This window comes from Triticum dicoccoides, chromosome 7B (assembly GCF_002162155.2).
Source record: "Triticum dicoccoides isolate Atlit2015 ecotype Zavitan chromosome 7B, WEW_v2.0, whole genome shotgun sequence".
In the NCBI taxonomy this organism is placed as follows: domain Eukaryota; kingdom Viridiplantae; phylum Streptophyta; class Magnoliopsida; order Poales; family Poaceae; genus Triticum; species Triticum dicoccoides.
The window spans coordinates 108,667,140-108,693,101 of record NC_041393.1 but is presented as its reverse complement, the minus strand read 5'-3'; positions in this window follow the sequence as shown (position 1 = coordinate 108,693,101).

The window sequence follows — 25,962 nt, the reverse complement described above, 5'->3', positions numbered from 1 at the left end:
AGTGTTCTCAAATCCTTAAAGACTCAAACTGATAAGATAACTTCAAAGGGAAAACTCAATCTATTACAAGAGAGTAGAGGGGAAGAAACATCATAAGATCCAACTATAATAGCAAAGCTCGCCATACATCAAGATCGTGCTGAATCAAGAACATGAGAGAGAGAGAGATCAAACACATATCTACTAGTACATACCCTCAGCCCCGAGGGTGAACTACTCCCTCCTCATCATGGAGAGCGCCGGGATGATGAAGATGGCCACCGGTGAGGGATCCCCCCTTCGGCAGGGTGCCGAAACAGGGTCCCGATTGGTTTTTGGTGGCTACAGAGGCTTGCGGCGGCGGAACTCCCGACCTATGGTGTCCACGGATGTTTTCGGAGTATATGGGTATATATAGGAGGAAGAAGTAGGTCGGTGGAGCTGCGAGGGGCTCACGAGGGTGGGGGTGCGCCTAAGGGGGCAGGCGCGCCTCCCTACCTCGTGGCCTCCTTGCTTCTTTCTTGGCGTCCACTCCAAGTCCTCTGCATCACGTTTGTTCCAAAAATAACGCTCCCGAAGGTTTCATTCCGTTTGGACTCCGTTTGATATTCCTTTTCTGCGAAACACGGAAATAGGCAAAAAAACAGCAATTTGGACTGGGCCTCCGGTTAATAGGTTAGTCCCAAAAATAATATAAAAGTGTATAATAAAGCCCACTAAAAATCCAAAACAGATAATATAATAGCATGGAAAAATAAAAAATTATAGATACGTTGGAGACGTATCAGGGCGCCCCCCGTATATAAAGGAGGGAGGGAGAGGAAGCCGGCCTAGGCACCCCTCTAGTGGGAAGGAGTCCCACTTGGACTCCTAGTTGGATTCGGCCACCCTTTCCTTTTACCGGGAGGGGGGGAGGGGGAAGGAGAGGGAGTAGGAGAAGGAAAGGGGGGTGGCGCCCCCTTCCCTAGTCCAATTCGGCCTCCTCCCTTGTGGGGGGCGCACCAGCCCCTTGTGGGCTAGGTAGCCTCCCTCCTATGGCCCATATCTTTCCCCAGGGGGTTCCGATAACCCCTCCACTCCAGTATGTACCCCATACACTCCGGAATCCTTCCGGTGTCCAAATACTACCTTCCAATATATTAATCTTTACCTCTCCACCATTTAGAGACTCCTCATCATGTCTGTGATCTCATCTGGGACTACGAACAACCTTCGGTCACCAAAACACATAACTCATATAATACATATCGTCATTGAATGTTAAGCGTGCGGACCCTAGGCGGGTTTGAGAACTATGTAGATATGACCGAGACACCTCTCCGGTCAATAACCAACAATGGAACCTGGATGCTCATATTGGTTCCCACAAATTCTACGAAGATCTTTATCGGTTGAACCGCAATGTCAACATACGTTATTCCCTTTGTCATCAGTATGTTACTTGCCCGAGATTCGATCGTGCGTATCTTCATACCTAGTTCAATCTCGTTACCAGCAAGTCTCTTTACTCGTTCCGTAATGCATCATCCCGCAACTAACTCATTAATCACATTGCTTGCAAGGCTTCATATGATGTGCATTACCGAGAGGGCCCAGAGATATCTCTCCGGTACTCAGAGTGACAAATCCTAATCTTGATCTATGCCAACCCAACAAACACCTTCAGAGATACCTGTAGAGCATCTTTATAATCACCCAGTTACGTTGTGACGTTTGATAGCACACAAGGTATTCCTCCGGTGTCCAGGAGTTGAATAATCTCATAGTCCGAGGAATATATATTTGACATGAAGAAAGCATTAGCAATAAAACTGAACGATCATTATGCTAAGCTAATGGATGGGTCCTGTCCATCACATCATTCTCCTAATGATGTGATCCCGTCATCAAATGATAACACATGTCCATGGCTAGGAAATTTAACCATCTTTGATCAACGAGCTAGTCAAGTAGAGACATACTAGGGACACAGTGTTTTGTCTATGTATTCACACATGTATCAAGTTTCCGGTTAATACAATTCTAGCATGAATAATAAAATTTATCATGATATCTATACCTACTATTAAAGGGAATAGGTATTCTTGGTTTGGTTTAGTCCTTTTCCTTTGGTTTACATACGCTAAGCGATCTGGCACAGGTACTTGTATGTTGATGGGCCTTTTATGGGCTTTCATGAAAAATAATTGGGTCAAAATAAATCCACATTGTGGGAATTAAACACGTGACCTCATGTCTAGCTCTTCGATGTAACAACCAACAACCTATGCGCCTTTCACATTTACTAATCCCAACTCGCTCTAAATATACGAGTGGCCGTCAATATGTTTAGGCGAGCTAATTAAGCGAATGAGCTAATAAAGGAAGGATTCTATAATATTTAAACGGATGTGGCTAACTAAGAAAAAGGATTATGGTAAACTGGTGGAATAACTAAAAAAAATCATTGTCTTAATAAATTCTACATTAATGATTTGAGGTAAAAAGGTAGGATAATTAAAAGGAAGGGTCTGCAGGCTTCAATATGTTTGGGCTACTAAATTAGAAAAGGAAGGATTTGATATCGGACTAAAACGAGTGAGGACGATATGGTAATTAATGAAAGGATTATACTTAAATGCCATTAAAAAGGATTATACTTAAATGGAATTAGTGGGAGATTATGCCCGACAAAGAAAATATGAACACGGCTATATTGCAACGTATTTTTCTATATTCATTTTGTAGAAGGATGCTTTGTTGCAGCATATTCTTCATAGTGAATTCAGTGCTATGAGACATTATGCTTGCAAAAAACATCAATTTTTCCCGTTGCAACGCACGGGCATATGTGCTAGTAACGAAATATATAAGAACAACTTTATTATTGCCTTTAGGGCATATTTCCTTCAGGTTCTAGTCTAGTTTTTGTTTTCTCTTTCCTTTTTTTTCTTTACCAGTTTTATTTGGTTTATTCTTTTCAAGTTTTTAAAAAAATCATATACTTCAAAAATGTTAGCATTTCCATAAAATGTTTGCATCTTTTTTATAGAAAATGTTGTTTTTTTAAAAAAATATTTGAGTTTTCAACAACAATATTCATGTTTTTATATAATATTCTAAATTTTAAGAAATATTCTTGTTCTATAAAAATGTTCACATTTTCGTAAAGTTTCATTTTTTGCAATTTTTGTAATTTTTCCTTTAAAAAATCTCAGGAATTAAAAGTTTTCAGTTTTTTTAAAAAATGCATTTCCAAAAATTGTGCTGAATTTCCTTTTTTTTGAGAATATCAGAATTTGTTTCCCTTAAGTAATTGAAAAAAATCACGTGGGTGCTCTGAGCCGCTAGAGTTGTTTGTTGCTACAGAAAAAAATCGTACGCAACAAAGTAATGTGCTGCAGCCGGTCTAGCTCAGGTGAGCGTCCTGTGCATTTCTAGGCCATTTTGACGCAGAGAGCGCATTATAGAAGCTCCATATTTATGGCGCATATGCACCGGGTAGGAAATATCGGATAGAAGTGCCAGCTAGAAAAAAGGGTTGGGCAACAATCCCCGTCACTAGTACTTCCGTGGTGGATACCTGGGATTTTTTTTTTTGAGAACATAGTATAAACACAGGCGCTCATATATACGCGCGTACACTCATCCCTATGAACACATACACAGAATCTACTCTTCGAGAGACCGAGCCAGCATATCATGTTGAGATTGACGAAGTCATTAGAGGCGCCTCGTAGTCGACGAGAACGTCTCCTTCGACTGAACACGCATTGCCGAAAATCTTGAAATCATTACAAAAATAATGTGAGCACCAGGATTTAAACCTTGGAAGGTTGAGGATACCACTATCTTTCTAACCATTCAACCACATGCTGGTTCGCTTTGAGCTAGGACTTGGGTGCCCTATCAAGTACCAAATGTACCATTACACGATTCATTGAGAATTGTAGTTTTTGCTTATCTCCCTGACAATATTTTTATTGATCTCATCTTCCTATTGATTTAGCTGCACGTTTCAATAGTTCAAAGGTCTTCAATTTGCCAGAGCTAACTTCCCCCCGGAAATTATTCACCGAAACAAAACAATCTAGGGCATTAATTTGGGACCATTAGATTAAAATCAAATGGCCGTCCTTCTTTCTTCTCCTCTAGCTTTTTTCCTCCTCCAATCGTTACTCCTCCCACAAAATTGAGCTGTTCAAATTACAAATTCAGTCACCTAACATATAGGTATTGTTATCAGATGAACAGTTTTTTAGCTATTGTTATCTGATAAACAGTTGGAACTTCCAATAACAAAGACGGATATAGGCACGATAAGGGCATCTCAGCCCCCCAGGACAATCGCCGTACCAAAAATAGCATGTCCTGGGGGGCAAAACGCTTCCCCCGGGGAGACGGCGAGTACGTTTTTGCAGCCGTGGGTGCCCCCGGGACAATCGCCGTGGGTGCCCCCACGACAATCGCCAAGAAAAAGGACGTGTCGGGGAATAGAATTGGTTGTTACTTCCGCCGGCGCCCACAACAGCCCCCCGACGCGCTGGGTTTGGCCTGGATTTGCCGGCGCTTTTTTGAGGTCCTGGGGGTGCTTGGGGGGCTCGGTTGCGCTGATTTTTGCCCTTTTTACGTCGCCGGCGAAGAAAAAGGGCTCCTGGGGGGCGCTCAGGGGGAGGGGGGACGTGCGTCGGCGGCGTCTTCACTGCGCCGCCCGTGAGGCATCGAGGAAGGTTGACCGGCGCGGCAGCGTGGCAACCTTAGCATTGATTCCCGCAGAAACCGAGGCGATGAGGGCGACGAAGCGGCCGTCTCGCTGACGCGGCGGGTCCGCGACCAAAACACTCGTCCCGGCGCCCCTGTGCGCCCCCCAGCGCCTCGGGTTCGGTCTGGGTCCGCCGGCGCTGATTTCGGCCCAATCGATGAAAAACATGCTGGAATTTAGTCTATTTTGGGCAGCCCAATAACTATTTCAGAAATTCCTAAATAAATCCTAGAGGCCCACTTAGCCCATTTATGCAAGGCAAGGGATACTACTAATGTTTAGTCCCACATTGCTAGTTGAGTGGGAGTTGGACCTCCTTATAAGGGAGGTTCTTTCCCCACTTGTATGAGCACGAGAACAAGAGGGACATCCACGCGCGCTCCTCCTCCGCCGCCCGCCTCGCCACGCCTCGCCACGACGCGCCGCGAGTTACGGGAATGAACCGAGCCGATGTCTAAATTTTTTCCACACACTACGAGTATACGAAAGGTCACTCGGAAGCTGAAATATTTTTTCTGTAGTGGACACTGAATCCGAACGGCGCGCCTCTTCGGCTGCTGCTTGTTCGTTTCGTCTCCTGCATTCCCTTCAGCTCCCGGCGCAGCCTCTCGCCTCCTTCTCTTGCGCCTATAAAAGGGAGGTCGCTCCTCTCAGAGAGAGGCACCAGAACTACTCCTTCCCTCGCCATCGGTTCCATCTCTGAGCTACTGTTGTCTTCCTCATCCCGGCTTGCGGCGTGCACCGCACGTCGGGACAGTAGGCCTCCGAGACTAGTGGCTGCTTCATCACGGACGATCCGATCGCCGACGACTTCTTCCCCGACGTCCATGACCTCCTCGACGACATGGCAGGCAAGGACACCGACCCCAAGTCCAGCGCTTCTGCTGTTGCTGTGCCGTACGTGTTCTTCTCCTTTCTGTAAGAAGTCCTGCTACAGTTCTTGGCTCTAGTTTCTGCCCTACGTATGTTAGGTTCTATGTCGTATAAGCAACTTCATCTAGTGTCTGTTCTAGATGTGTTTAGCTCAAGTTCATATATGAAGACGATGTTTACCTTCTCTCTGTCAGATTGCATGACTTGCTTTATATTTGCTATTTTAGTCATGCTTTATCTAGTATTTCTGTTAGCAAAATTATTTGGTAAATAGCTCACATTTCCAACAATCCAAAAACCTTATTATAGGAAATTGACCCCAAGTGGTTTTGCTGCTTCCATGAGACCTCCTATGTTTGAGGGTATCCACTATAAGAGATGGTGCATGAGAGCAGTCTTATGGTTTCAGACCATGAGCTGCTATGACGCCACTCTTGGCAAACCTGAAGGAGAGAAAGATGCCCAACAGGCACAAGCTTTTCAGAAAATGGATACCTTGTTTAAGGCTGCTCTCTTGAGTGTTCTTGGTGAGAACATAGTTGATGCTTATGCGTCAATTGATAATGGAAAAGATATGTGGGATGCACTCAAGGCCAAGTTTGGGGTCTCGGATGCTGGCACTGAGATGTACATCATGGAGCAATTCTATGACTACAGGATGACTGAAGAGTGCTCCGTGGTTGAGCAAGCTCATGAGATACAGTCATTTGTTAGAGAACTTGAGCACTTCAATTGTATCCTACCGGACAAGCTTATTGCCGGAGGTATCATCACTAAGCTTCATCCCACATGGAGGAACTTTGCTACCTCACTGAAGCATAAGAGGCAGGAGTTTTCCGTTCCGGATCTCATTGGTACTCTTGATGTGGAAGAAAAGCCGAGAGCAAAGGACAACTGTGCTCGAGGTATTGAGGGAGGTTCTGGTGCCAATCTGGTACAAAAGAAGAACTTTCAGCCCCACAAGCTCAAGAACAAGGGCAAGTTTGATGGTAAAGCAAAGTTTGATGGGAAGAACAAGGTTGTGCAGCACACGAACTTCAAGAAGAAGAATGACAAGAAGAAAGGTGCTTTTCACGTGTGTGGAGATCCTGATCATTGGGCTCCTAGTTGCCCCAATCGCTATGACAAGCGTCATCCTGAAAAAGGCGGCAAGACCGCTAATGTTGTCATTGGAGACATTGGCATGAAGGATGCTGGGTATGGTATATTTCCCACTATTTTCTCCTGATTGGTTTATTGACGGGTGCTAATGTGCATGTATGCGGTGATATTTCCATGTTTTCGTCATATCAGACCGCAGGGACTTAAACCATGCTGATGGGCAACGGTTCAAGTGCTTCTGTTCGTGGTGTTGGCACGGTCGATCTGAAGTTTACTTCGGGGAAGATCGTGCGGCTGAAGAACGTGCATTATGTCCCCTCCGTCAATAAAAATCTTGTTAGCGGATCTCTTCTGTGTAGAGATGGCTACAAGCTTGTCTTTGAGTCGAATAAATTTGTAATATCCAAGTATGGAACCTTTGTTGGTAAAGGCTATGAGTCAGGAGGCCTGTTTCGTTTATCCTTATCAGATGTTTGCAATAAAGTTGTTAATCATATTTGCAACAATAGTGAATCAAATGTGTGGCATTCACGTCTTTGTCATGTTAACTTTGGTTGCATGTCGCGACTAGCGAAGTTGAACTTAAATCCCTAGTTTCACCACTGTCAAGGGATCTAAGTGTCAAGTGTGTGTGCCATCTAAGCAACCTCGTAAGTCTCACGTGACTGCGGAGACGAGAAATCTTGCACCACTAGAACTTATACATTCAGATCTATGTCAAATGAATGGTGTTTTGACAAAAGGTGGAAAGAAATATTTCATGACGTTAATTGACGACTCCACTAGATACTGCCGTGTGTATCTTTTGAAATCTAAGGATGAGGCTTTGAACTTTTTCAAGATCTATAAAGCTGAAGTGGAAAACCAACTTGATCGGAAAATCAAGAGGCTTAGGTCCGACCGTGGTGGAGTATTTTTCCAATGAATTTGATGCTTTTTGTGCGGAACATGGTATAATCCATGAGAGGACGCCTCCCTACTCACCTCAGTCAAACGGGGTGGCCGAAAGAAAGAATCATACTCTAACTGATTTGGTTAACGTCATGTTAGACACATCGGCTCTCTCCAAGGCATGGTGGGGGGAGGCAATATTGACAGCATGTCATGTCCTAAATCGGGTCCCCACAAAGAACAAAGAGATAACTCCATTCGAGGAATGGGAGAAGAAAAGGTTAAAACTCTCTTATCTGCGAACATGGGGTTGTTTGGCGAAAGTCAATGTTCCAATTCCAAAGAAGCGGAAGCTTGGACCAAAGATAGTGGATTGCGTTTTCCTGGGATATGCTTTTCATAGCATTGGTTATAGATTCTTGGTTATAAAATCTGAGGTACCTGACATGCATGTCGGTACGATCATGGAGTCGAATGATGCGACTTTCTTTGAAGATATCTTTCCCATGAAGGATATGGCTACCTCATCTAATCAGGAGATGCCTAGTTCATCGAATCAGGAACCAGTTACAATTATTGAACCTGCCATTTTGATGGAACACTTTGAAAGTCCTGTGGAGGAGAACAATAAAGTTCCTACTAGGAGCAAGAGACAGAGGACAGCAAAGTCCTTTGGTGATGATTTTCTTGTGTATCTCATAGATGATACTCCCAGTTCTATTTCGGAGGCCTATGCATCGGAAGATGTTGACTACTAGAAGGAAGCGGTTCGTAGCGAGATGGATTCCATCTTGGCAAATGAAACTTGGGAGATAACTGATCGTCCTTATGGGTGCAAACCTATAGGATGCAAATGGGTATTCAAGAAGAAGCTTAGGCCTGATGGTACTATCGAAAAGTACAAGGCTCGGCTCGTGGCTAAGGGTTATACCCAAAAGGAAGGTGAAGACTTCTTTGATACTTACTCACCTGTGGCTCGACTGACCACTATTCGAGTTCTACTTTCACTAGCTGCCTCACATGGTCTTCTCGTTCATCAAATGGATGTTAAGACTGCTTTCCTAAATGGAGAGTTGGATGAGGAAATTTATATGGAACAACCAGATGGGTTTGTAATAGATGGTCAGGTAGGGAAAGTGTGCAAGTTGTAGAAGTCTTTCTATGGACTCAAGCAAGCACCCAAACAGTGGCATGAGAAGTTCAAAAGAACTTTAACAGCTTCAGGCTTTTTTGTGAACAAAGCTGACAAATGTGTGTACTATCGCCATGGTGGGGGCGAGGGAGTTATGATTTGCTTGTATGTTGATGACATACTGACTTTCGGAACAAATCTGAATGTTATTAAGGAGGTCAAGGATTTCCTATCTCGCTGTTTTGAGATGAAGGATTTAGGAGTGGCTGATGTCATTCTGAACATCAAGTTGTTGAGAGACGATGATGGTGGGATTACATTGCTTCAATCTCACTATGTGGAAAAGATCTCGAGTCGCTTTGGCTACAGTGACTGCAAGCCCTCTCCAACACAATATGATGCTAGTGTGTTGCTTCGAAAGAATCGAAGAATTGCTAGAGACCAATTGAAATATTCGCAGATTATTGGCTCGCTTATGTACTTAGCCAGTGCTACGAGACCTGACATCTCTTTTGTTGTTAGCAAACTGAGCCGGTTTGTCTCAAAACCAGGAGATGTGCATTGGAAGGCTCTAGAGAGAGTTTTGCGTTATTTGAAAGGCACTGCAAATTATGGAATTCACTATACTGGGCATCCAAAGGTGCTTGAAGGGTATAGTGACTCAAACTGGATCTCAGATGCTGATGAGATAAAGGCCACAAGCGGTTATGTATTCACTCATGGAGGTGGCGCTGTTTCTTGGAAGTCTTGCAAGCAGACCATCTTAACGAGGTCAACAATGGAAGCAGAACTCACAGCACTAGATACAGCTACGGTCGAAGAAGATTGGCTTCGTCGGCTCTTGAATGACTTGCCGGTAGTTGAGAAACCTGTACCGGGTATCCTTATGAACGGTGACAATCAAACTGTGATCACTAAAGTGAGCAGCTCAAAGGATAACATGAAGTCATCAAGGCACGTTCAGAGAAGGTTAAAGTCTGTCAGAAAAATGAAAAACTCCGGAGTTATTGCATTGGATTATATCCAAACGTCTGAAAATCTGGCATATCCTTTTACTAAGGGTCTATCACATAATGTGATAGATAATGCATCGAGGGAGATGGGAATGAGACCCATAATATGAGTTGTTCACAGTGGTAACCTATTCTTTATGATCGGAGATCCCGTGAATTAGATGTGGAAGACAAGCTGTTGATCAACTGAGAGGAGAGTATCCTTACTGTTAAAAATACCACTCCATGAATATGCAATACTCTCCTAATCTGCATGGCAGGTTGATGTACATATTAATGTGTTCTAAGTGGCTTTTTGAAGCAGAGATGTTGTCTTGCAGAACATCTTTTGAAGAACGCACCTATATGAGTCTGATTGTTAAACGTCGCAATCTATGAGAGTAGGGTTCTCTCTAGTAAACTCATGAAAGGTCGCGGAGTATGACACATAAGCTCCACCCGCGGGAAAGACCCACGGTAGCCACGTATCGGTCAAGGCTTTATGTGAAGCTAGATTCGCAGAAAACTTGCAGTTCAAGGCCCAGTCCACTGTTTAAGTTGCGTACTAGTGTAGCATAGAGTTCTAGGTGAAAGTTCAACTTAACAGTCTCCATTGCAGTACAGGTATATAAAACAGTGTTTTGGAACCAAAGCCAGATTTCTGTGTGCCTCTGGGATCTGGTGGGGGATTGCTGGAATTTAGTCTATTTTGGGCAGCCCAATAACTATTTTAGAAATTCCTAAATAAATCCTAGAGGCCCATTTAGCCCATTTGTGCAAGGCAAGGGATACTACTAATGTTTAGTCCCACATTGCTAGTTGAGTGGGAGTTGGACCTCCTTATAAGGGAGGTTCTTTCCCCACTTGTATGAGCATGAGAACAAGAGAGACATCCACGCGCGCTCCTCCTTCGCTGCACGCCACGCCACGCCTCGTCACGACGCGACGCGACGCGGGTTGCGGGAATGAGCCGAGCCGATGTCTAAATTTTTGCCACACACTACGGGTATACGAAAGGTCACTCGGAAGCTGAAACATTTTTTCTGTAGTGGACACTGAATCGGAACGGCGCGCCTCTTCGGCTGCTGCCTGTTTGTTTCGTCTCCCGCATTCCCTTCAGCTCCCGGCGCAGCCTCTCGCCTCCTTCTCTTGCGCCTATAAAAGGGAGGTCGCTCCTTTCAGAGAGAGGCACCAGAACTACTCCTTCCCTCGCCCGGTTCCATCTCTGAGCTGCTGTTGTCTTCCTCATCCCGGCTTGCGGCGTGCACCGCACGTCGGGACAGTAGGCCTCCGAGACCGCACCTTTTGAGTCCTATACGGGAGAAGGGTGATAAGGTTTTTGGGGAGCGCTCAGCGCGACTACTGGCTGCTTCATCACGGACGATCCGGTCGCCGACGACTTCTTCCCCGACGTCCACGACCTCCTCGACGACATGGCAGGCGAGGACACCGACCCCAAGTCCAGCGCTTCTGCTGTTGCTGTGTCGTACGTGTTCTTCTCCTTTCTGTTAGAAGTACTGCCACAGTTCTTGGCTCTAGTTTCTGCCCTACGTATGTTAGGTTCTATGTCGTATAAGCAACTTCATCTAGTGTCTGTTCTAGATGTGTTTAGCTCAAGTTCATATATGCAGACGATGTTTATCTTCTCTCTGTCAGATTGCATGACTTGCTTTATATTTGATATTTTAGTCATGCTTTATCTAGTATTTTCGTTAGCAAAATTATTTGGTAAATTGCTCACATTTCCAACAAAACGGGCTCCTGGGTGCGACCCGGCCGTTTTTCGGCGCCAGCGTGAAAAAATCACCTGGGAAGGCCGTGTTGGGGGCGCGGCTGGAGGTGCTCTAACCTCCAATTATGAGACACACACCGCCCGCGCTTGCATACATGCCGAACGAAGGAAGGACGCGCACAGCTGTCAGCCCAGCTGCATGCATGCTCAGGTTGGTTAAGCACGCACTGCGCGCATGTGAGCTGCTGACACACCGCCCGTGCATGCACCAAGCAACCAATAGAATCTCCTAGTATTGTGTGTACTTGTGCACTGTCGTTTCCAACCAGAATATTCCAACTCGCCCTCCCGATAGAGGAGAATCTTGGTCAATGCGTGCCGAGATTCCCGTCCAATATCATTGACAAATATGGCAGTTTTTGGATCTCACCATGGCATGCAATAAAAGGCATCATGCATGGCCATGGTACAACAAAAGGCAAGCCAGCTAGCTAATCACGTACGTACGTACTAGCTCTGCGATGGCGTCCAGGTTTATAAAACGACTTTGGCGACGCGACGGAACACCTTTTGATCGGTCCACACGTGAAGCGCCTTATCGTATCGTGGCTTGCGTGTCGCTCCTCGACATGCGTTCGTGATCCCGGCCGCCCGGCCGGAGTGCCAGTGGCGGTGCAAGTTGGCGAGCCCGGCCAGGAACAATAATACTATCAAGTACGCTTGCCATGAGAGCAATCCAAAACTAGCTAGACCCATCGAGCTTATCGCCTCGGTACGTGGCACCAATTATCGAAGCGCATGTGGAGTGTGTACAGCACCGAACGTGGAGTACGTGCATGCCACCAAGGAAAACATTGCATGACAAAATGCCATGCCACATTGTGTTGTCAGACCCACGTCGAGTACGTACTTGTATACTGTTACGAGAGAGAGAGAGAGAGAGATAGAGAGAGAGAGAGAGAGAGAGAGAGAAATATTGTTATCCTACCAGGAAGGTGGCGGCCACCGTTGTCATTCTGGGCTACCGTGGGTACGTGCAAGGTGAGTCAGGCACAGTTGCGCGCACTGGTCTTGCGGAGAGTGAGTTAATGGCGGCCGGACCCCGGTTGAGTACCGGAGTGACGGTACGACGCCTGCCTCTGCATGTTCTGTGCCGATATGCATGCATGTTGCATGCAGCAGCGGCCACGCGTGCACCAACCGAAGCAGGAGCATGCAGCCGGCCGGCACGCCTCTGGCTCGACGAGTCACTCCCGCAGCAGTATGCACCACGTAAAAGGCATATCCTCCTATAGCTAGCTCTTCAACACCCGCTGCCCGGCCGGCCGCCCACTGACCGGACTGTAGCCAGTCAGCGACGCGTCGTGTCGCTCATCCATCTCTATGCACGAGACGAGTACAAAACACTCACCTGGCTGGTGTGGTGTTGGTGTGGCAGGCCGGCCGGTCGTCGTGGCTCAGTCAGAGAGGCACAGGCCGGCGGAGCAACATGGCAAAAAACATAAATTTGACCTCAGCACGAAACTATTTCACAAACTAAACTATGTTTAAAAGTATTTCACCCAACTGACCTCTAATGTGCAGCGCCCAACAGCAAGGCGCTACACTCTTACTGTGCAGCGCCTAACTCACAGGCGCCACACTGTGCAGCGCCTAACTGTAAGGAGCTGCACTACACTGTGCAGCGCCTAACTGTAAGGAGTTGCACAGTAGAGTGCAGCGCCTTACTGTTGGGAGCTGCACAAAAGGGTCAGCGGTGTGAAATATTTTCAAAAACAGTTTAGTTTGTGAAATACTTTCGCTTTGAGATCAAATTTGTCAATTCTGCCGAGCAACATGCAAGAGCGCAGCGCATCGACGATGGGGCCGCCAACAAACGGCCGGTCATGGTTGAATGGATGGTATGGGACTGGGAGTTGACGGGGTACCCGACTGTACTCTACTCTAGTGTACAAGTGGTACTGGCTAGTGTAAAGCTAGAGTATCTCTCTGAAGATACATGTATGCAGAAGGTTTATACTACTGTCATGCAGCAGTGGTCCATGCAGTGACATGGCCACGCGCCTGCCCATGATCGATTCGATCTCTAGAAACCCTCAACTTATCTGGACGTATACAACCAGAAGAAGAAACCAATAGTCCAATACGACAGTACGTGCGTCCACAGTCCACACACATGTACATAGAATGACAATCATTTGTTGGCAACTTTGCATCTAGTAATGCACGCCTTTGTGCATGCCCCTACACACCATTTTTAGGGCGTGTTTGGTTACATTGCCAATCGAGTCTGGCCTGGCGAGTCTGGCTCTAGTTAGCCGGTTTGAAGGGATGCAGGCAAAAAAAAAACCCAGGTGCACATAGTTTGGTTGCCTGCATGTACCTTAGTTGCATGAGACAATCATTTTTGACTCGGTGTTTGATCGCCCGTATTGCATTAGGCACACATAGCGGAACCTGGATGCTCATATTGGCTCCTACATAGGTACTAAGATTTTTATCGGTCAAACCGCATAACAACATACGTTGTTCCCTTTGTCATCAGTATGTTACTTGCCCGAGATTTGATCGTCGGTATCATCATACCTAGTTCAATCTCGTTACCGGCAAGTCTCTTTACTCGTTTCGTAATACTTCATCCCGCAACTAACTCATTAGTTACAATGCTTGCAAGCCTTATAGTGATAAGCATTACCGAGAGGGCCCAAATATACCTCTCTGAAACACGGAGTGACAAATTCTAATCTCGATCTATGACAACCCAACAAATACCTTCGGAGACACCTGTAGAGCACCTTTATAATCACGCTTTTTACGTTGTGATGTTTGGTAGCACCACAAAGTGTTCCTCCAGTATTCGGGAGTTGCATAATCTCATAGTCTAAGGAACATGTATAAGTCATGAAGAGAGCAGTAGCAAGGAAACTGTAACGATCATAATGCTAACCTAACGGATGAGTCATGTCCATCACATCATTCTCCTAAGGATGTGATCGCGTTCATCAAATGACAACACATGTCTATGGTTAGGAAACATAACCATCTTTGATTAACGAGCTAGTCTAGTAGAGGCATACTAGGGACAATATGTTTTGTCTATGTATTCACACATGTACTAAGTTTTCGGTTAATACAATTCTAGCATGAATAATAAACATTTATCATGAAATAAGGAAATAAATAATAACTTTATTATTGCCTCTAGGGCATATTTCCTTCAGTCTCCCACTTGCACTAGAGTCAATAATCTAGATTATATAGTAATGATTCTAACACACATGGAGCTTTGGTGTTGATCATGTTTTGCTCGTGGAAGAGGCTTAGCCAACGGGTCTGCAACATTCAGATCCGTATGTATCTTGCAAATCTCTATGTCCCCTTCTGACACTTGATGACGGATGGAATTGAAGCGTCTCTTGATGTGTTGGTTCTCTTGTGAAATCTGGATTCCTTTGCCAAGGCAATTGCACCAGCATTGTCGAAAAAGATTTTCATTGGATCCAATGCACTAGGTATGACACCTAGATCGGATATGAACTCCTTCATCCAAACTCCTTCATTTGCTGCTTCCAAAGCAGCAATGTACTCTGCTTCACACGTAGACCCCGCCACGACGCTCTGCTTGAAACTGCACCAACTGACAGCTCGTCCATTCAATAAAAATACGTATCCGGTTTGTGGCTTAGAGTCGTCCAAATCAATGTCAAAGCTTGCATCGACGTAATCGTTTACAACGAGCTCTTTTTCACCTCCATAAACGAGAAACATATCCTTAGTCCTTTTCAGGTACTTCAGGATGTTCTTGACCGATGTCCAATGCTCCACTCTGGGATTACTTTGGTACCTCCATGCTATGCTTATAGCAAGGCACACATCAGGTCTGGTACACAACATTGCATACATGATAGAACCTATGGCTGAAGCATAGGGAATGCCATTCACTTTCTCTCTATCTTCTACAGTGGTCGGGCATTGAGTCTAACTCAATTTCACACCTTGTAACACAGGCAAGAACCCTTTCTTTGACTAATCCATTTTGAACTTCTTCAAAACTTTATCAAGGTATGTGCAATGTGAAAGTCCAATTAAGCTTCTTGATCTATCTCTATAGATCTTGATGCCCAATATGTAAGTAGCTTCACCGAGGTCTTTCATGGAAAAACTCTTATTCAGGTATCCCTTTATGCTATCTAGAAATTCTATATCATTTTCAATCAACAATATGTCATCCACATATAATATTAGAAATGCTACAGAGCTCCCACTCACTTTCTTGTAAATACAGCTTTCTCCAAAAGTCTGTATAAAACCATATGCTTTTATCACACTATCAAAGCGTTTATTCCAACTCCGAGAGGCTTGCACCAGTCCATAAATGGATCGCTGGAGCTTGCACACTTTGTTAGCACCCTTTGGATAAACAAAACCTCCTGGTTGCATCATATAAAACTCTTCTTCCAAAAATCCATTCAGGAATGCATTTTTGACATCCATCTGCCAAATTTCATAATCATAAAATGCGGCAATTGCTAACATGATTCGGACAACTTAAGCATCGCTACGGGTGAGAAAGTCTCATCGTAGTCAACTCCTTGAACTTGTCGAAAACCTTTCGCAATAAGTCGAGCTTTGTAGACAGTAATATTACCATCAGCATCAGTCTTCTTCTTGAAGATCCATTTATTTTCTATGGCTTTCCGATCATCGGGCAAGTCCACCAAAGTCCACACTTTGTTCTCATACATCGATCCCATCTCAGATTTCATGGCCTCAAGCCATTGCGCGGAATCTGGGCTCATCATCGTTTCCTCATAGTTCATAGGTTCATCATGGTCTAGTAACATGACTTCTAGAATAGGATTACCGCACCACTCTGATGTGGACCGTACTTTGGAAGACCTACGAGTTTTTGTAATAACTTGATCTGAAGTTTCATGATCATCATCATTAACTTCCTCACTAATTGGTGTAGGTATCACAGGAACTGATTTCTGTGATGAACTAGTTTTCAATAAGGGACCAGGTACAATTACCTCATCAAGTTATACTTTCCTCCCACTCACTTCTTTCGAGAGAAACTCCTTCTCTTGAAAGGATCCATTTTAGCAACGAATATTTTGCCTTTGGATCTGTGATAGAAGGTGTACCCAATAGTTTCCTTTGGGTATTTTATGAAGACGCACTTCTCCGATTTGGGTTCGAGCTTATCAGGTTGAAACTTTTCACATAAGCATCACAGCCCCAAACTTTAAGAAACGACACCTTTGGTTTCTTGCCAAACCACAGTTCATAAGGCATCGTCTCAATGGATTTTGATGGTGCCCTATTTAAAGTGAATGAAGCCGTCTCTAAAGCATAACCCCAAAACGATAGCGGTAAATCAGTAAGAGACATCATAGATCGCACCATATCCAATAAAGTACGGTTACGACGTTCGGACACACCATTTCGCTGTGGTGTTCCAGGTGGCGTTAGTTTTGAAACTATCCCATGTTGTTTCGAATGAAGACCAAACTTGTAACTCAAATATTCTCCTCCACGATCAGATCGTAGAAACTTTATTTTCTTGTTACGATGATTTTCCACTTCACTCTGAAATTCTTTGAACTTTTCAAATGTCAGACTTATGCTTCATTAAGTAGATATAACCATATATGTTCAAATCATCTGTGAAGGTAAGAAAATAATGATACCTGCCACAAGCCTCAACACTCATTGGACCGCATACATCGGTATGTATTATTTCCAATAAGTCAGTAGATCATTCCATTGTTCCGGAGAACGGAGTTTTAGTCATCTTGCCCATGAGGCACAGTTCGCAAGCACCAAGTGATTCATAATCAAGTGATTCCAAAAGTCCATCATGGAGTTTCTTCATGCGCTTTACACCGATATGACCCAAACGGCAGTGCCACAAATAAGTTGCACTATCATTATCAACTTTACATCTTTTGGCTTCAATATTATGAATATGTGTATCATCACTATCGAGATTCAACAAAAATAGACCACTCAACAAGGGTGCATGACCATAAAAGATATTATTCATATAAATAGAACAACCATTATTCTCTGATTTAAATGAATAACCCTATCACATCAAACAAGATCCAGATATAATGTTCATGCTCAACGCTGGCACCAAATAACAATTATTTAGGTCTAAAACTAATCCTAAAGGTAGATGTAGAGGTAGCGTGCCGACGGCGATCACATCAACTTTGGAACCATTTCCCATGTGCATCGTCACCTCGTCCTTGGCCAATCTTTGTTTAATCTGTAGCCCCTGATTCGAGTTGCAAATATGAGCAACAGAACCAATATCAAATACCCAGGCGCTACTACGAGCATTAGTAAGGTACACATCAATAACATGTATATCAAATATACCTTTCACTTTACCATCCTTCTTATCCGCCAAATACCATGGGCAGTTCCGCTTCCAGTGACTAGTCCCTTTGCAGTCGAAGCACTCAGTTTCAGGCTTAGGTCTAGACTTGGGTTTCTTCTTTTGAGCAACAACTTTCTTACTGTTCTTCTTTAAGTTCACCTTCTTCCCTTTGCCCTTTTTCTTGAAACTAGTGGTCTTGTTGACCATCAACACTTGATGCTCCTTCTTGATTTCTACCTCCGCAGCTTTTAGCATTGCGAAGAGCTCGGGAATAGTCTTGTCCATCCCTTGCATATTATAGTTCATCACGAAGCCTTTATAGCATGGTGGCAGTGATTGAAGAACTCTGCTAATGACACTATCATCAGTAAGATTAACTCCCAACTGAGTCAAGTGGTTATCGTACCCAGACATTCTGAATATGTGTTCACTGACAGAACTATTCTCCTCTATTTTGCAGCTGCAGAACTTGTTGGAGACTTCATATCTTTCAACTCGGGCATTTGCTTGAAATATTAACTTCAACTCTTGGAACATCTCATATGCTCCATGACGTTCAAAACGTCTTTGAAGTCCCTATTCTAAGCCGTAAAGCATGGCACATTGAACTATCGAGTAGTCATCAACACGCGTCTGCCAGGCCTTCACAATGTCTGCAGTTGTTGGCGCGGGTGGTACACCTAACAGTGCTTCCAGGACGTAATTCTTTTATGCAGCAATGAGGATAATCCTGAAATTACGGACCCAGACCGTGTAGTTGCTGCCATCATCTTTCAACTTAGCTTTCTCTAGGAGCGCATTAAAATTCAAAGGAACGTTACCACGGGCCATTGATCTACAATAACATAGACATGCAAAATAACTATCAGGACTAAGTTCATGATAAATTAAAGTTCAATTAATCATATTACTTAAGAACCCCCACTTAGATAGACATCCCTCTAGTCATCTAACTGATCATGTAATCATATTAATCATAGTTTTCAATGGTGAACATCACCATGTTGATCATATCTAATATATGATTCACGTTCGACCTTTCGGTCTCAGTGTTCCGAGGCCATATCTGTATATGTTAGGCTCGTCAAGTTTAACCCGAGTATTTTGCGTGTGCAAAACTGGCTTGCACCCGTTGTATGTGAACGTAGAGCTTATCACACCCGATCATCACACGGTGTCTCAGCACGACGAACTGTAGCAATGGTGTATACTCAGGGAGAACACTTGTACCTGGAAATTTAGTAAGGGACCATCTTATAATGCTATCGCCGTACTAAGCAAAATAAGATGCATAAAAGATAAACATCACATGCAATCAAAATATGTGACATAATATGGCCATCATCATCTTGTGCTCATGATCCATCACCGAAGCATTGTCATGATCTCCATCATCATCGGTGCGACACCTTGATCTCCATCGTAGCATCGTTGTCGTCTCGCCAATTATTGTTACTATGACTATCGCTACCACTTAGTGATAAAGTAAAACAATTACATGGTGATTGCATTGCATACAATAAAGCGACAACCATATGGCTCCTGCCAGGCTGCCAGTTGTCGATAACTTTGTTACAAAACATGATCATCTCATACAACAATTTATATCACATCATGCCTTGACCATATCAAATCACAGCAAGCCCGGCAAAATTTTTTTAGACGTCCTCTACTTTGTTGTTGCAAGTTTTACGTGGCTGCTACGGGCTTTTAGCAAGAACAGTTCTTACCTATGCATCAAAACCACAACGATTTTTTCATCAAGTGTGTTGTTTTAACCTTTAACAAGGACCGGCTGTAGTCAAACTCAATTCAACTAAAGTTGGAGAAACACACACCCGCCAGCCTCCTTTGTGCAAAAGCATGTCGATAGAACCAGTCTCATGAACGCGGTCATGTAATGTCGGTCCCGGCCGCTTCTTCCAACAATACCACCGAATCAAAGTAAGACGTTGGTGGTAAGCGGTATGACTATTATCGCCCACAACTCTTTGTGTTCTACTCATGCATATAACATCTACGCATAGACCTAGCTCAGATGCCACTGTTGGGGAATGCGGTAATCTCAAAAAATTTCTTACGACCACACAATATCTATCTAGGTGATGCATAGCAATGAGAGGGGAGAGTGTGTCCACGTACCCTCGTAGAACGAAAGCGGAAGTGTTTCAATAACGCGGTTGATGTAGTCGAACGTCTTCACGATCCCGATCCAAGTACCGAACGTACGACACCTCCGCGTTCAGCACACGTTCAGCTCGATGATGTCCCTCATGCTCTTGATCCAGTTGAGCATGAGGGTGAGTTCCGTTAGCACGATGGTGTAGGAACGGTGATGATGATGCTATCGGCGCAGGGCTTCACCTAAGCACTATGATTGTATGATCGAGGTGTGTAACTGTGGAGGGGGGCACCGCACATGGTTGGGATAGAAACTTGTGTGTTCTAGGGTGCCCCCGTATATAAAGGAGCAAGGGGGAGGCCGGCTGGCCATCCTAGGGCGCACCACGAGAGCGGAATCCTACTAGGACTCCAAGTCCTAGTAGGTTTCCACCTAAGGAAGAGGGGGAAGGGAAGGAAATGGGGGTGGGGCGCCCCCCTTCCCTTGTCCTATTCGGAATCAAGGGGGTGGGTGGGTGGGGGGGGGCAGCCCCTACTGTCCCTTCCTCTCTTCCCACTAAGTCCCATCTAGGCCCACTAGTTCCCTAGGGGGGTTCCGATAACCCTCCGGCACTCCAGTTTTATCCGAAACTTATCCGGAACACTTCTGGTGTCCGAATATAGTCATCCAATATATCAATCTTTATGTCTCGACCATTTTGAGACTCCTCGTCACGTCCCTTATCTCATCCGGGACTCCAAACAAACTTCAGTCATCAAAACATATAACTCATAATACATATCGTCATCGAACGTTAAGCGTGCAGACCCTACGGGTTCGAGAACTATGTAGACATGACCGAGACATATCTCCGGTCAATAACCAATATTGGAACCTGGATGCTCATATTGGCTCCTACATATTCTACGAAGATCCTTATCGGTCAAACTGCATAAGAACATACGTTGTTCCCTTTGTCATCGGTATGTTACTTGCCCGAGATTCGATCGTCGGTATCATCATACCTAGTTCAATATCATTACCGGCAAGTCTCTTTACTCATTCTGTAATACTTCATCCCGAAACTAACTCATTAGTTACAATGCTTGCAAGGCTTATAGTGATGAGCATTACCGAGAGGGCCCAGAGATACCTCTCCGAAACACGGAGTGACAAATCCTAATCTCGATCTATGGCAACCCAACAAATACCTTCGGGCACACCTGTAGAGCACCTTTATAATCACCCTTTTACATTGTGACGTTTGGTAGCACACAAAGTGTTCCTCTGGTATTCGGGAGTTGCATAATCTCATAGTCTGAGGAACATGTATAAGTCATGAAGAGAGCAGTAGCAATGAAACTGTAATGATCATAATGCTAAGCTAACGGATGGGTCATGTCCATCACATCAATCTCCTAATGATGTGACCGCATTCATCAAATGACAACACATGTCTATGGTTAGGAAACATAACCATCTTTGATTAATGAGCTAGTCTAGTAGAGGCATACTAGGGACAATATGTTTTGTCTATGTATTCACACATGTACTAAGTTTCCGGTTAATACAATTCTAGCATGAATAATAAACATTTATCATGAAATAAGGAAATAAATAATAACTTTATTATTGCCTCTAGGGCATATTTCCTTCAATCCTAACTACTCTCAAATGACAGAACAAATTATTAAGAGCCATTGGCTAAATAGGGGATAGTTCATCGGTGTTGCTGCTACCAGATTTTCCTCTTCCACTTCCTCTTATTTTGCTTCGGCTTCTGCTTTTTGATTTTGCTTCTTCTTCTTCTTCTTCTTCTTCTTCTTCTTCTTCTTCTTCTTCTTCTTCTTCTTCTTCTTCTTCTTCTTCTTCTTCTTCTTCTTCTTCTTCTTCTTCTTCTTCAAATCCTCACTGACTTCTGTTAAGCCACATTGCCTCTGTCCACTCCAACATTTTGTTCTTCCAAGCGTCATTGTCAAATGCCTCCACACCATGGCCGGAGCTAACAACATCGTTAGGCTCCCTCCTCAGGCATGTGTTCATCAGAGCCCCACTGGAGGATCCAGTTATGCAGAATGCAACAGGCAAGAACAAGCTTAACCTGAGTGGAGTATCGGTGGAATGGCTTCTGATCCAGGATCTTAAACCTATTCTTCAGAGCTCCAAATGCCCTCTCAATAGTTACTCTAAGGCTGGAGTGTCTGAGATTAAACAGCTCCTGTGCAGTCCCAGGATAGTTCCTACCAGAGTACTCGTTGAGATGGTACCTAGTTTTCCTGAAGGGTGGAAGAACACCCGGCCGACATGCATAGCCAGCATCTCCAAGGTAGAACTTGCCGCCGGGGATGTTGATCCCATCAGGTCGGCTCATGCTGTCACTGAGAATGTTAGCATCATGCGCTGACCCCTCCCAGCCAACCAACACATATGTGAAATTTAGATCAAAATCAACAGCAGCAAGCACATTCTGGCTTGTGTAGTGCTTCCTCCCCTATATGCTGTAGACTGTGACCCAGGAACTCTGGCAGTGACATGAGTACCATCTATTGCTCCAATGCAATCCTGAAAATGGCATCACAAGCCCGTGTTAGTGCTCAACTTGAACAATACATGCATATCAAGCCATGAAAAGTGTATATTGTCAATGCACCTTGAAGTATGGATACCATCTTGGACTTCCGGGAATCTTGGGTGGAGTCGAGCCAGATGGTCTCCTGATCATCTCTTCTCTAAGCTCCCCAACAGCAAAAAGCACCTGCTTGATGTACCTAAATATGGTCTCCATTGATCTCCTGTACATGTTGTGAATGACCCTGAACCTCTGGTTATGGCCAACAACATGGAGGAACATGGCCACTTGCTCTTCCACACCGGTGTTGATGTTATCTTGTAGCAGCCCCCTACTCCTGAAGGTCTCGACAAGGCTGGCAAATGGTGCTCTTTTCATTCGAAACATCCATAGAGCCTCGACGTCATTGCAGTTGTAGATGTAGTTTAGATTTTGGATCCTCTCCTGTTTCCGGATAAACATTGGACCATAGCGGATCAAAGGTCTCCCAACACGACGAACATCTCTCTGGTGCATGAACATGACCCATGCCTGAATCACACTTATCAATGATGCTGCCTGAATTACCAGCCTCATCCGTGCGTCCATAACCTAGTCGAGATCGACGGTTCGTTCAGTGGGAAATCGATCCTACGCCATGCCTAACGGCCTAACCACCGACCTAGCAAAGGAGGGAGGGGGTGCTGCTTACCGGTATCGGAGCAAGGACGGCGTAGGGGGAGCCACGACACAGACAAGGTCGACCAAACGGTGGCCAACAACAAGGGGAGCACCAGATCCGCCGCAAACACCGTCGCCTCTTCCGCCACCGTCGCCGCCATCTCTAATGCAGATCTGAAATCGCAGCCGCTGCCGGTGGTGAGGCTGTAGGGAAGAAAGTGGCTATGGGTGAGTGAGTAGAAGGGGGGGGGGGGCGAGGCTAGATTTGGCGCCGGGACAACGCGCCAGATTTCCCATCTCCCTCCTCGCCCTCGCGTCGCACCCGCCCATGCGACCTCGCACCGCACTCAGCCTGGCTCGCGAGAAACTGCCGATCAGAGCGTTTCCAACGAGCCGGGCTCTGAGTTGCTTTGAGAACTGTGCGATGCAGGGCCGACAGTGAAACCATGCAACGAAACAGGCCTCTTCCTTCCTGCACGAGCCTGGTTAGGCTCGATGCGGTCAACCAAACACGCCCTACGTTTCCCTAGTGGTCAACAAAAGCAGGCAGGCACAGGACTGCGCTGTGCATGTGTAGGTGCACGCAGCGATGCACTTCTTGGCGAACACATGGACCGTTTTGCCACAACAAATATCATCTTGGATGTGACTAGATCTCAATCGACTAAGACTTAACTAAGTCTCAATCAAACCACATAACATATAAAAAATTCAAAACAAAATATTGCATGGATGTAAGATCTCACGAATAAAGCATCCACTGAAACTTGATTAAGTTTCAGAGATGTAGCAATCACGTATCAACTTTTTCTCTAGCGGATTATGTTGTGTCATCAGTATTGAGGGACTAATCTACTCCTACATACTTATTGTGTAGACCAGCCACAGTAAGTGGAGTAGACTTTCAAACCAATGCCGTGGAAAGTGAATTCTAGCACTATTAGAAAACGGAGCTTTAATACCGGTTCATAAGGGCCTTTAGTGCCGGTTCTGCAACCGGCACTAAAGAGTGGAGACTAAAGGCCTCCCCCCTTTAGTACCGGTTCGGCACGAACCGCCACTAAAGGCCCACCACGTGGCGTGAGCTCGCGCCGTGGTATGGGGGACCTTTAGTACCGGTTGGTGTTACCAACCCGTACTAAAGGTATTCTTTTTGAAATTATTTTTTGAAAATTTTGGAAAAAAAATTTGATTTTTTTTATTTAGTCTCCAATCACTCATTCCAAATCGTCTAACTTCCCGGCCGGTCACCCATCCCTCTCACTACTCCAGCCTGAGCACGCTTAACTTCCGGGTTCTATTCTCCCTCTTTTCCAAGTCTGCACTTGTTGTTTTCCTAACAATAGTAAGATGTGAATCCTATTAACCCTCAGGAGTTTAGCTTGAGCATGAAGTCACACGTTTCACTATTTGAGTTTGAAACTATTATTCTAAAAAACAATAATTATGTAGTAACACTAATATTTCTTGAATAAATAGTTTGACCATAGTTTGACCACAGTTTGACCAGATTTGACCAAAATTCAAAAAAGTTGAGATACTTATATTTAGTAACACTAATATTATTGCGTAATTATTTAGTAACACTCTATATTTCTTGAATCAGTTGTTTGACTGGTTTGATAAGATTTAACCAAAATTGAAAAAACATAAATTAGAGCATATCTTTTTTTCCTTTTACAATTTTGTCATTTCAAAAATTGTCCTAAACCCTAAACTCGGGACTTAAAACGTCAGAAACTCTATGCTAAACAGTAAAAACTAAGGGTTTAAACCATAAAACCTAACCCTAAACTCTGAAATCTAAACCCTAGCACTAAATGCTAAAAACGTCCAAAAACTCTATTTTCTCTTTGGAATTTTGAGATTTTAAAAAATCGTCAAAACGGCAAACTTGTTGTTTCAGCGGATCAATCTTTTTGTTCTGCAAATTTTGATATATTATATGTATTTTTCTGAATTAGGATGATTTAGTTATGATTTTTTCAAGTTTGAAAATTGCCCTATAGTCCCGGTTTGTGTCTCCAACCGGGACTATAGGTTAGACCCCTTTAGTGCCGGTTCGTGGCACGAACCGGTACTAAAGGTTGGCCCTTTAGTACCGGTTTGTGCCACAAACCGGGACTAAAGGGGCTCGTGGGGCCCCGGCCTGATGCCAGCCTGCCACCACCCCTTTAGTACCGGTTTGTGGCACGAACTGGTACTAAAAGTTCAACACGAACCGGCACTAATGCATAGTCGTTCGAACCGGTACTAATGATACCATTAGTACCGGGCCAAAATCGAACCGGGACTAATGTGTCTTACATAAGGTCCTTTTTCTACCAGTGTAGTAAGTACCTTGAAAACACTCCATCGATTGTTGTAGATCGATTTAAATTCCTACGTCTTTAAACATAGTTTTGCTGTGTAGATTCCTACGTCTTTGAACCAATGCCTAGCTTGCAATCAAGCGGGAGCCGATCGATTAAGAATTGCGTTGTGCTGGTAGACAGCTAGACCTTTTACATCTGCCCTCCGACATGTGTGCCCAAATAAGGACAAGTCGCATCTATCTACTCATACATGATCAGTATAGAACTGTTGGTTACAGAAACAACTGGCAGCTAGCCAGTGGCCAGTATATGTTCTTGTTGATAGTTTGTTCATAATTTCCATTTCTAACTTATACCTGCAGGCATTCATGCATTGGAACGTCGTAGGACAGCACTATAATTTTTGGGTGTGGCGCCATCCATCTCTCCATCTTTTACGAGTCTGACTACTCCTACTCGTCTCGATAGATACCCAATCCTATCCC